The 13,386-nt window shown below is 42.5% G+C and overlaps 1 protein-coding gene across 8 annotated transcripts in view; it reads left to right on the forward strand.

Annotated features, from left to right (window-relative positions):
- TBL1X (transducin beta like 1 X-linked) overlaps nucleotides 1-13,386 on the forward strand; it is a 223,168-nt gene that overhangs the window by 123,377 nt on the left and 86,405 nt on the right. The window contains exon 3 of one of the 8 annotated variants that reach the window (XM_058535403.1): nucleotides 2,213-2,351. The exons of the other annotated variants lie outside the window; for them this stretch is intronic. The gene's annotated coding sequence lies outside the window, so the exon portion shown is untranslated. The remainder of the gene's footprint in view (nucleotides 1-2,212; nucleotides 2,352-13,386) is intronic. 8 annotated transcript variants of the gene reach the window in all.

The following is a 13,386-nucleotide window of genomic DNA, read 5'->3' on the forward strand; positions in this document are numbered from 1 at the left end:
AAGGGGAGTGGCTTTCCCGATTGGAGAGCCGGAGCTGGGACCAGGTGGAACCCACTGGTCTGACCCAGTGATAGGGCAGCATCAGCCCCGAGCCCAGGCGATTCATTCACATGTACTTCCATGCTCTGGTGTTGGATAGGAATCGCCCATCTTGCCCTAAATGTTTCCGGTTGCTTTGGCATGAGGCTTGGTGATGCCACAGTGTTTCCATCTTTACAGCTAGGGGTCCTGACTCTGAGACCTGGGACTTAGAAGGCATCCCTCTTCTTGCTTTCATTTGTCCTGGATGGATTCTCATCTCCCCTGCTTTTCAAGTCAGGATAACCAAAAATTCCTAAGGAGGGAAAAGCTGAAAATAAAATGAAAATGGAATGTTAACGAGGATGACGTCTTGAATGGTGGAAATGGGGACCTTTATAAAGGTTGCAACTTGATTGGACGGGGTATGTGTTTTCCTCCAGGGTTGCCAAGGCTAATGGTTTTTCATGTGTTGAAGATTTGCAGCGAGGCAAACTCATAACTGTGAAAGAGTTATGGGTGGTTTTGCCCAGTAACAGCTGTTGACCCAGATGGGGTTGGTTCCTTGATCCACGTGTGCAGGTTTTCTCCCCTGGGAGGTGAGCCACTATGTAGATGGCCAGGACCGATGCCTCTCTGATTTCTCTCCATCACAGTTGAGCCGTCTTACCTGGAGGACACTGAGACCCATAGCTGGTCACTTCCACAGAAAGCGTTGAGTAAATCAGGGACTCATAAGAAATGATACACATATACATTATTTAAAAATCTTTTATTAACTTTATTTCAAACTTTTTCAGATTTCATCCCTTTTTCTGTTAATGTCCTTTTTCTGTCCCAGAATCCCACCCAGGACACCACATTGAATTTAGTCATCATGTCTCTTTAATTCCTGTGGGCTGTGACAGTTTCTCAGACTTCCCTTGTTTTTCATGACCCTGGTCACTTTAAGGACTACTGGTCATGAATTTTGTAGAATGTCCTTCACTTTGGGTTTGGCTGATGTTTCTCACATGATTAGACTGGGGTTATGAGTTTCAGGGACGAAGACCACAGAGGTCAAGTGTCCTGATCACATCACATCAAGGGTGTGTGCTGTCAACGTGACTTAAACCCGATGAGTTAAACCTGATCACTTGCTTAAGGTTGTGTGTCCGGGTTTCTCCACTATCGAGTTACTGGTTTTCCCTTTCCAAATATGCTATTCTTTCAAAGCCCATCCTCAGGGGAAGAGGAAGCATGTTCAGCTTCACCTCCTGGAGAGTGTTTTTGTTTTAAATTAAAGTGTATCAGTGCAGATTTATTCACCAATCTCTTTTTTTTTTTTAATTTTGTATATATTTTTCCCCCAAAGCCCCAGTAGATAGTTGTATGTCATAGCTGCACATTCTTCTAGTTGCTGTATGTGGGATGCGGCCTCAGCATGGCCGGACAAGCAGTGCGTCGGTGCGCGCCCGGGATCCGAACCCGGGCCACCAGCAGCGCGGAGTGCACGCACTTAGCCGCTAAGCCACGGGGCCGGCCCACCAATCTCTTGATAGAAGAGACTAGAGCTTTTTCTTGCAGTGTGGATCTGAAAATTCTAGTTTAGGATCAACTTTCCTCATAAACCGTACCCATGATGCACCCGCTACAATTTCCAGAGTTGGTTTCTTTAAAGTAGAGTGGGAATTTAAAGAGATTAGTGAAACCATTTCAGCGCAGAATCCGTCTACAGATTTATGACCTTTCCTAGCACTCTTGACCATCGTCCACCCTACTACCATTTTGACGATTCATTTTTGTTTGGCTATCTGTCTTGAGTAAGTCTATATAACAAAGCATCCGAAGTAGTTTTGGTAGAAAAAAAATTGTACTCCTAGTTCATCAGTTTATATAATACTTATTACTTTTCATAAATGCAATAACAAGTCCAATTGGCATAAGCAGGTTTGGGACCAGTCGACACTTTGGGTTTTTGTGAAGGTACACAGGGAACTGGCTCAGGCGGAAAGGCCTCGGCCCCCTGGAAGGGGAGGAGGCCCAGCCAATGAGCTCCGAGGCCTGTGGGCAGCTGTCAGCCCGTCTGCAGCATAGACAGTCTTGGTTAATGCAGCGAGAAGGTCAAGCAGAGGCCTTGTTAAGAGATCTTCTCCTCTACGTATTTTTAGAAGCAGCAAATATCAACCATAAATATTTAATGTTGTGTTTATAGACTTTAGCATCATAAAACTTCAAAAAGGTGACTCAGAGGAGGTTGATGAGTGTACACCTAGAGGAGAAAAGAATTTCCCCACCACGTCGCACTGTACCAGGAAAGCCGCCATTGATGTTCTTAGCAAAGGAATAAATAGGTAAATAACTATCTTATTATTATCATTATACTCACCAGATGAAGTATTAGTCATTATTCTTTGCTTGCCAGGGTTTTCATAACTCTTTTCTGATTTTAAAAATGATATGCTGTAAGCAAAAAAATAAAATCAAACATGAAAACAAACACCTCTAAGCCCACCCATAGATGTTCCCCATCAGTGCTTTGGTGTAGTTTCTTCCAAATGTTTATGTGTGTGTGTGTAACATACTGCATATTCAGCTGTGTAGTACAGATCTTCCACTTAACCTTACAGAGTAAGCATTTGATCATCTCCCAACGTTTATTGAAAATATTTTTATGCATCTATCTCGTCAAGTGCATGTACTGCAATTTATTTAACACGTGTTGTTGGAGATTGAGATTGCTTCCAATTTTTGCTTTAGGATAGATTGCTGGAAATAGAACTGTAGGGCTCTTGAGACCGATTACCAAATTGCTTTCCTGAAAGGTTGTGCCAATTATATAGTAATGCAGGGGTGGGGTGTAGTTCACATGATCCTGGTCAGCCGAGGTGGGGATGCATGGCGTCTTTTTTTTTTTTTTTTTTTTACATTTCTTTGATTACTAATGAGGTGGAATATTCTATCATGTTTGTCAGCCATTTGTATTTCTTTTTCTGTGAGTTGGACATATGCTGCTTTAAAAGGCGTATCTCAGGTTCTTTTTTGAGCATTACACTTGCTGGGTTTCACTTGAATGCCGATTGCTTTAAGAATTGCCATGTCAGATTTTCAGCTAAATGGGCTATTGCTGATGTTTGCTTGGACCTTAGTCTCCTGACTTTAGCCAAACTGTGAGTGTACATTTGAGGGCTGCATATTAAATGAGAGATAAGTCCAGAATGCAAGAAGGCGAGTTAGCAAATTAATTTACTAAGATTATACTTACACATGCACTTCTTGTTAACTTTTCTGTCTCTTTCCTTGTAGGGGTCTGTTCATGTTAGAGTTAGGAACAGTTATAAATGAGAGTTGATGTGTTCGAATGTCACATGGATATGTGGATTCGGCTCATCTCATATTCCTAGTACGCTTATCAAAAGACAGTATTTTTATAGAATGACAGCTGTAGGAAAAGCACAGATTCTTATGTTAGCCAATAAAAGATTTTTTTAAATATAATTATAAATTGGCAAGCTTGCCACTTTGTTTCTACTTGTCATTAGCCAAAGTTCAGTGTTTCCCAAGGATGTGTGTATATGTGTGAAAGGGTGTGTATTTGTGGCATATGTTTCATTATGCAAATTAGTTAATTGAGTATCTAGTATGTGACAAGTTCTGTGCTGTCTTTGAAGTATTGAGCTGTTTTATAATACACTCAGGAAAAGGAGAGAATTTTTTTTTCTGTATTGCTCTGAGTCCTCCTTTTATAGTGTTTAGGTGTAATTCCTACTTTTTTATTCTCTAAAGAAAGCTTTCCAAGCTGTGAAATGAAACCAATGAAAGAGGAGGAAAAAGGTACTTCAGAAATTATCGATAGATTGCCAAAAACAAACGCTATGATAATTTTGAGATGCAGTATCTGTCTTTTTACAACGTTAACAGATGTAGCTTTTTAATGGTGTTTGTATATTTTTGTTCAAAAGTGTATTGAGTAGGTAAAAGTCTAGCCAGGACTTGAATAAATCATTTCTTGCCAAATTTCAGCAGATGAGATAATCCATGGAGAAATGGCCATATTTCTCTAAGACCAGGCATCTTCTCAGGACTTGAAGATTCCATTTCCTCCCAGTGTTTTACTCCCATGGAGCAGTTTTCTTTGTTCTGCAATGTACAGTACGCACGGAAACTGGGAATGGAGGGGCACCTGCTCTCTCTGCCCAGTTCCCTTCCGAATTGTGGCTCAATTAGAACTCAGTTTCACAGGGCGTGTGGGTGCACACGCACAGTGCCAGTGTCAACCAGGAACGAGCAGAATCCATGTTCTTTCCACCAAAGTAATAATATAAGTAACAAGCACTCTTGTAATATTGCATAGTTTACGTCTTGCAAAATGAATTACTTCTCCTTAATGCCCACCCATCTTATGGGTGCTTTTTAATTAGCTCAAAATATAACTTTAAGTGGCAATAATATTCCTCTTGCTAAAACAGTGTTCCATTCGTCGTCATTGATGAGACATGTGCAGTTACCCTGGTACTAAATGCTCGAGCATCTGTGGGTGTTGATTCTCCTGTGCTTGTAATGAGCGGGCCTTAATTAAATCTCGAAGTGACAGCTGAAGATTTAAGGGGCAGGGTGTCATATATAAAAGGACATTTAATATAACAATAATAGCAAGAGTAACTTCGAGGAATCCTGGCTGAGATTTTTGTTCAGGGTCATCCAGTCTTAATTAGTGGCACGCTGGGGTTTGAGCTGTACTGCTGACGATTGCTCGGGGCTCATCATCACCTTTGTGCTCCTGCAGCAACCCGCTAGGAAGGGTGGCACAGGTATTGTGATGTCACCCCCATTTTATAGACGAGGCACCCTCAGCCAGGTTGGGTCCTTACCCAGGTGCTCTGCAGGGAGGCCTGTGAGTTCAGAGCCCACTATGCTGCCTGCTAGGCCAGGTAGCTCTGACATCAAAATGTATACAGCAGGCAAAGGTGAGCAGTGGGCTATTTGCTCACCGCATGAGTGACCAGCTGATGACCTTGGCATTCTGAGACCCACTGGCTTTCGCCCCAGCCTTGCTCAGGTGTCCAACAGAACTTCTGATAATTCACTGTATTAAAAATAACTTCAAATGGGGGCCGGCCCGGTGGCACAGCGGTTAAGTGCACGCGCTCTGCTTCAGCGGCCCGGGGTTCGCAGGTTCAGATCCCGGGCGTGCACCGACGCACCACTTGTCGGGCCATGCTGTGGCAGCGTCCCATATAAAGTAGAGGAAGATGGGCACGGATGTTAGCCCCAGGGCCGATCTTCCTCAGCAAAAAGAGGAGGGTTGGCATCAGATGTTAACTCAGGGCTAATCTTCCTCACACAGAAAAACAAAAAACTTCAAACAGAAAATTCCTTTTTTCCTAGAGAAAGCTGGTCTTCAACTAGAACAATTGGTGATTATTAATCTGTTTTGAATGGGGCAAGGAATAAAAAAGATTTTATGGGCATATAATTGAAAACGTGCAGTGGGCATAATTCAAAGAGCAATCATGTAGCCTAAAAAAACTCTCTGCCTTCGTGTTGCTGACTGCAGTCAACGAAATTCAGAGCCTGCAGGTACCGTGGAAGCCGTCTAGACGTGCGCTGTCTGATGGAAATAGAATGTGAGCCACAAATGTAATTTATGGTTTTCTGGTAGCCACAGTAAAAAGAAACCGGTAAAATTAGTATTGCAATATATATCTTAATATATATGAGGTTAATATTGCAGTACATATTTTAGCATATAATGATGCAATAATATGTTCTATTTAGCTCTATATGTCCAAAATAGTATCATTCCAAAGGGATCTGTATAGAAAAATTATCCATGATATATTTTATGTTCTTTTTCTGTACTGTCTGTGAAATTCAGTGTAGTTCAAACTTACAGCACGTCTCAATTTGCACTCAGCACATTGGACTTTCTAATCTGAGACCCCAAGCTCCAATCTCTATCTAAAATTATGAAAATTAATTCATAATGTGAAAAATAATTTTCAAGCAGTTGGTTACACTGTTTTTAGGAAGGGATAGTTTTAAACTTGGACAGTTTTTGGTTATTAATCTATTTGGATTTGGTTGAGAAAAAAAATGTTGTGAACATGTAATTTAAAAATTTGCCTGTGTACCAGTTAAAGAGGAATTATGTGGCATAGAAAGTCCCCATATCCCTCCATCCTGCAGACTACAATCAAAGGAGTTTAGCGGCTGCAGGCTTCTGAGTGGCCACGCTGACCTGCGCTGTCCAGTCAGGTGGCCACTACCCACTGGAGCTGTTGAGCACCCAAAACGTGGCTACTGTCACTGAGGAACAGATTTTAAAATTTTATTTCCTTTTAATTGATTTAAATTTAAACATCAATACTTGATTCGGTTATTGGGAAACTTTTAAGTATATGGGGAACTGACCACGTGAATATGTTAATCTCTGTTTTCAACCGTACATTTTCTTTTCTTTTCTTTCTTTCTTTCTTTTTTTTTTTTTTGGTGCGGAAGATTGGCCCTGAGCTAACGTCTGTGCCAGTCTTCCTCTACTTTATATATGGGACGCCGCCGCCGCAGCATGGCTTGATCAGCAGTGCGTAGGTCCACGCCCAGGATCTGAACCTGCAAACCCTGGGCTGCCGAAGCAGAGTGCACGAACTTAAACCACTAGGCCACCAGGCCAGCCCCCTCAGCTGTACATTTTCTGAACTATAATAGCAGTCCGATATTTCCAGTAAAAAGGTGGTTTCCTAATTGAGATGTACCCTAAGTAGAAAATACATAGACCTTTGAAGATTTGGAGATTTAGTTGGAAAAAAGAATGTAGGAGATCTGAGTAATTTTTTATATAGAGTACATGTTGAAGTGATACTATTTTGGATATATTGGGTTAAATTTAAATATATTATGAAAATTAACTTCACCAGTCTCTCTTTACTTTTTTTTTTTTTTTTTTTTTTTTTTGTGAAGAGATCAGCCCTGTGCTAACATCTGCCAGTCCTCCTGTTTTTTTTGCTGAGGAAGACTGGCCCTGGGCTAACATCCGTGCCCATCTTCCTCTACTTTATATGGGACGCCGCCACAGCATGGCTTGACAAGCAGTGCGTCAGTGCGCGCCCGGGCTCCGAACCAGCGAACCCCGGGCTGCCGCAGCAGAGCGCGTGCACTTAACCGCTTGCGCCACCGGGCCAGCCCCTCTCTTTACATTTTTAAATTTTAAAATTATATATAAGCTCACCTTCTCTTTCCATTGGATGGCGCAGATCTCGATCAGAGTTCTCACGTAGCAAAGGAAGGAAACAGTGCTGGTAGTTCCAGGCTGTCAGTTAGGGGTAAAGCCTCAATCCGAACCCAGGACCCTGCTCTCCCTCTCGCCCTTGTCGCAGTGTTCCGTACACTCACCTGAGTCCCCCTGATGATGTCGGGCTCAGTGTTGAGTCACGTTCAAGCGTGGCAACCTTACCTTACTAACTCTTGATGCACCCGAAGACGTACCAAGGCAACTCCAGAAAAATAAATTTACAAAATGGAGCAGCAGGTGTTATTTATCGAGGCACTGATATTGCTGGAGTACAAACACTCTGTGATGACTTGGGTTTCTGATCAGGAAATCATTAGTAGGTATAGTTTTAATTCTTCACTCCCTTTTCTCCATTGATGAGTCTCTCTGTTATGTGAGGTTAGTTAGCAGTTTTTAACCTTCCCTGAAGATAGGTTAGCAGTCAAGAGGTGAATGATTCAACAGTTAGGTGGTGGCCTAGAGTGTAACTACTTTTTTTTATTTTTATTTTTTTTAAACAGTTTTATTTATTTATTTATCTATTTATCTATTTATGTATGTATGTATGTGAGGAAGATCAGCCCTGAGCTAACATCCATGCTAATCCTCCTCTTTTTGCTGAGGAAGACTGGCTCTGAGCTAACATCTATTGCCAATCCTCCTCCTTTTTTTTTCCCCCCCAAAGCCCCAGTAGATAGTTGTATGTCATAGTTGCACATCCTTATAGTTGCTGTATGTGGGACGCGGCCTCAGCATGGCCGGAGAAGCAGTGCATCGGTGCTCGCCCGGGATCCGAACCCGGGCCGCCAGCAGCGGAGCGCACGCACTTAACCGCTAAGCCACGGGGCCGGCCCTAGGGTGTAACTTCGTGTAGCTTTGGTGGTGGGATGAGGGACCTCTTGTTCCCTAAATCGCTGCATCACAATGGGGGGCCCAGCATTCCATCCTGCCTTGTGTCTGGGATGGCTGCTCCAGCTCTTGTCTTCATGTCCACCTGCCGGTCCCTGAGAAGGAGTGGGGAGGGAGACTGCATTTGCCTTTGAGGGCACAGTCATGAAGTTACATATTTGACTTCTGCTCATAGCCCTTGGCCAGAACTGGGTCATATGGAAAACTTACCCTTTTGGGAGGGGTGTGGCCATGTATCCACATAAAATCCAAGTGTTTTCTTCAGCTTCCAAAAACTTGCTGTCTCTTGCCCACCACTTCCTCTGAGTTTTAGCCAGGTGGCCCAAGACCTCTTTCTTTGTGCACAAAACGGGAATATGATCTACTCTGTGTTACAAGGATTGCAGGAGTAATGAAGATGAAGGCAAGAGTTTGTGTGGCCTTTTCTATCCTGGGTCAGAGACAGTCTAATGCGGTGTTGGGAGTTATCTCTTCACTTGCATACATGTTGTGTGTACCGCTAGCTTCTTGTACAGGAAAGGCCTTCATCTTCTGTCTCCCTGATCCTTCCCCACCACATGGCACGTTGCATAATATTTGCACACATTAAGCTCTTGAGGAACATTTCTGTTCTCCAGCCATTTGCATTCACTTTGTCTCTCAGTGTAACACATCTAGCTGACCAACAAATATTTATTGAGCACCTACTGTGTGTGTCAGGCACTCTTCTAGATGCGGGAAGATGGCAGTGAACAGACCAGGGAGAAATCTTACATTCTATTGGGTAAAAATGTGTGCTGTGTAGGATATGTTGGGTGCTGTGGTGCCCTGTGAGAGCACAGGAATCTGCATTTATGTTGCTCTCTATGATTGCCAAAGAGCAGATACTAACAATCATACATGCCTCCTCCAAACGAATACAGTAAAAGTGTTGAAGTATTGAGTGAATATTTTTAAATGTTATTACAGTGTATTTGAATGATTTGTTTCTGATTTTGAACCATGTAATTAGAAAACTGAAGTTCACTTAAATTCTTGTGTGTTTTCGAGAAATATGTAAAACACCACTTCCCCTTGGTTGGGGTAAGTACTTGGTTGGGGAATAAAAGACTTTTTAGTGTACCTTTGCCGATGAGAATTGATTCTTCCTGGAGTTTGTGTAGAAATTAGGAAACACAATGCTCTTCCCTGAGTGTGATCTTGTTTAAACTATTGAGAAGTTTATGATCGTGCAGGTTGAATGGGGTGAATAGTGATTTAGAGGAGAATTGAGCTGATTAATAAGAAGGCCATGATTTTGTTTTAATAACATGTTCTGACCCAGTAAGGAAAATTTGGACTGTGTTTTCTTACAGGGGCAGTGCTGTTAAAATTTATGCAAATGGAACACTTTTATTATTACTGAGGCTTTCATAGTATTTTGCTTTCCAGGGAGCTTTGTAAATCATTATAATTATTTTTACCTAGTATATCGGTTCTGAATGCTCCTCCTGACCTGCCACGGCGAATTTCCATTCAGTGTGAGTCGTAGCGTTAAATGGAGGTTTATGCCCCGTAGAAATTAGGGAGAGAGAAATGCAGAAATACCCAGCCCTTGAGGTTGCAGTGTGTGATGAATTACTTCCTTACATTTATGGCGAACTCTTATACCTCGATGTGCACATGGGAGCAGAACCATTTATGACAGGTGCTTAAATGTGGACTTCATCCATATGACACCATTTTGACTAATTGAGCCATTAAAATCCACTAGGAGTGGTGTGATGGGGAAGATAGGATGAACGGCTACAAGACACCGTATTTTTAATTTGACCGATCAGTTTTTGGCTGTATTGGCTAGTTTTTTGGTGACTGGTAGGTAACTGCTTTTCATGGCAGGCATTATGATGAGATAGTGTTGATGATGATGGGTCTACTGCGTTTTAAATAGATGTAAATCCATGTAAGTCTCAAGCCCGTTCGTGTGTATCATATCATTTTGGTCTTGTTTTTCTCGCCTCCTCCCCATCCCTCCACAAACCCTCTCTGATCGTGGGCATGGATTTGGGTTCTCTGGGAACAGAACAGTGCAGGCCCACATGCAAAGTGTCCTCGAGGTAGAGTAGAAGGTCAGGTTCATTGAGATTTATAAGACTCAGACCATCCTTGGGTTTTGTCTTTTGTTTTTTTCCATCTTAATGGAGAAGATACTCTAAATATAAATATTTTTGTAGAAATTATGCTGTGCTTATAGTGGTATTATCTGACCTGTAATTAATAAAACTGAGTGGCATATCTACAGTGTTTTAGTCTATTGAGTTTTGGGACAATATATTTGTTTCCCACTGGGAATTGATCTGTGGAGACCAGAGGAGTCAGGGCACAGAAGAGTTATTTTTTTAGGACAGTACTTTTAGAAGAGAGAAATGTTAAAGCTGTTTGGATCACCAGCCTGTGAGGTCAGACTCCCTACAATGATGCCCACAACAATATGAAGAGTCTTGGAATTCTGGAAAAATATAAGCAAGATTGGGTTCCTGCTGGTAGAATGAAGGTGTCTTAGGAGCAAGAAGAAGAAAAAGGTTACACTTGTATAGAATGTGAGAACTGGCTGCAGGCAGAACAGGTGAATAAGGGGATAGAATGGGTTTGTGATTCTTGGCACTTGACATCAGGGGCTGGATAATTCTTGGTGGAGGCCGTCCTCTGCATTGTGGGATGTCGAGCAGCATCCCTGATCTCCGCCCACTCATGTCAGTATTCTCCCCCCCAAGAGTTACGACAACCAAAAATGTCCCCAGATAGTGCCAGGTGTTCCCAGAGTGGGAGGTGGGGGAGTAGGGCAACATCATCTCCAGTTGGGAACCATTGGAAAAAGGATCTGAGATCTTGCATTTGGAGGGGGCATCAGAAATGTAAAGAAACCATCAGAGCATGTTCATGTAGGTTCTTTCATGGCAATATATCCTGGATACTCTGGGAGCCCAAGAGTCGAGCAAACCATTCCTCTTGGGGTCGAGAAGGCTTTGACTTAATGATCTCCTGGAAGAGGTGAGTTTAAGCTGGTCCTTGGAGGTAGAGGTGGGGAGAGGGTGACGGACTGGAACCAAAGAATCAGCATTATGTATTCTTTTTAAAATTTATCATATTTCATAGGTATTTATCTCAATTCACAGATGACTGCATTTAGGAAAAAAAACTTTCATAAATGACTTTTTCTAAGCTAATTAATATATGCAACAAAGTGGAGAGTTTACTTGTTTGAATTTGAATTTACTTATTTCAAATTCTACTGTATACCCTTTTCTAATATTAAGCTAAATTGTAGTGAAAATACTCGTAATTTATCTATGTTATATATTCGGCATTTAGACAGTCGTATTTTATAAAAGGGCTTCAGAGTCCTGGGGGCTGTCTGGAATATCGTAATGATTTTACTGCATTAATTTCATATTATAAAGTTATGGCCATTTCACCTTGGGCCTTCTCAGGACTCTAAAAATTGGGAGTAATCACTGTTAAGTTTTCAGAACTTGGTGGCATAAGCACGCATGACTTCTTGGTTTATGCACATTATAAATGGATATTTATCACACGGAGATGACGTAGGCAGTTTTGTATGAAACGCAGTGGAAGCCCCCACACACCTAAAATCTGGCCTGAGCAATGGTAGATTTTAGGTGTGTGTGGGGGCTTCCACCGCCTTTTAATTTAAAAATGCAGTTAATTGAAAAAGCTGGGAATTATAAAAAAAAAAAAAAAAGACACATACAGGTCTTTTTTTTTTGTTTATTTTACCCTGAAGTGTCTGAATACACAGTCACTGCCAGTACTTGGAGGGCGGGCCTGTGCCTTTGCTCAGAGGAGGTTCCCAGCCAGGAACTTCCCCCAGTGGTTCCAGCACCATCCACACCCGTAGTGTATCTGGCCTGGTTTCCAGTTTCTAGTTCTCTCTTGTGAAAACTTAAGGAAACCCACACAGAAGTCTCATTTCTGCATCTCTCTAGATTTCTGCCTTTCCCCCCAGTTTTCTTGGTCATCTTGCGCACACCTAATCCCACGGCATTTATTAAAATAATTCAGACTTGTCCTGTCTATAAAGCATTCAACTTCATTTCCGTAAAAAACCAGTAACCGGCTCTGTGCGCGCTCATACTTCATCAGTTTGCGTGATACCTGAAAAAGTTGGTACAATATCAGTTACAATAGCGAGGAAGGGCTGGAGGAAACCTGGACCAGCTTTGGGGACAGCGTATCCGAGGTAGGGGAAGAAGGGCAGGAGGTTCTGAGTGCTGACTCCCAGCTAGGAGCAGACATACTGGTGCCTTGGGTCAGTCCATAAGTTTCTTCCCTGGAGGAAGTGAAAAGCAAGAGAAGCTCATGTCACTTACACCTGGGCTTCCTGGTGCTGCCTTCCCTGTGTGTGCACATGTAAGTCAGTGCCTGGCCGGCATGGGCAGGCTCAGTCAGGGCAGCCGCTGAGAGGGGCAGAATCCTTTACGAGAGCTGGTTGCCATTCATCTTTTAACGCTTAGACCTTGCAGTAATGAGTGAAATCTGGTAATTATGTATGTGTTGGACTAACTCGGTTGTAAGTTTTATAGGATGCCGATATTAAACTCTTGCACGTAGGCGACGTGGGGATGCACTGCCATCTGCTCATAACTGTTTAAATTTAGAGGGATGTGATACCACACAGCTTCTCCTCTACACCCACTTTATGGGTGTCATTAACGCTTATTATAAGACCTGAAAATGGCACATGAGTCATCAGAAGGAAAATATTCAGTGGAGTTTTGGTGTTGGGTACATCTTATTGTAGTCTGATTTTTTTTTTAAGTTCATATACTTGTCCGTTCACTCATATGTCCTAAGCTATTTATTAAGTTTCTTTCTTGTGTCAAGCATGAAGCCGTGCTTTGTGGATACAGAGGGTGAGCTAGACACCCTCTGAGCTCAGTGTCGTGAAGGCGGAGGTCCCTACCCCAGCTTGATGGTATTTGGGAGACCAGTAGCAAAGAGAGAAACAAATAAACAAGAGACTTTGATGGTAGTGGTAGTAATGCATACTGTTAATGAGACGAGCAGGGCGACATAACAGAGTGGCTTGGGGTAGAAGGGGTTCCATGTTAGAGGTAAGAGGCCTCTCCAAAGAGGAGAGAGATGAGTTGAAGTCTGAAGGACACAGCTGGGAAGAGTTGGGAGAACAGAGTTCCAGGTGAAAGGAGCAGCACATGCGAGGGACAGGCAGC

This window comes from Diceros bicornis, chromosome X (assembly GCF_020826845.1).
Source record: "Diceros bicornis minor isolate mBicDic1 chromosome X, mDicBic1.mat.cur, whole genome shotgun sequence".
NCBI classification, from domain to species: domain Eukaryota; kingdom Metazoa; phylum Chordata; class Mammalia; order Perissodactyla; family Rhinocerotidae; genus Diceros; species Diceros bicornis.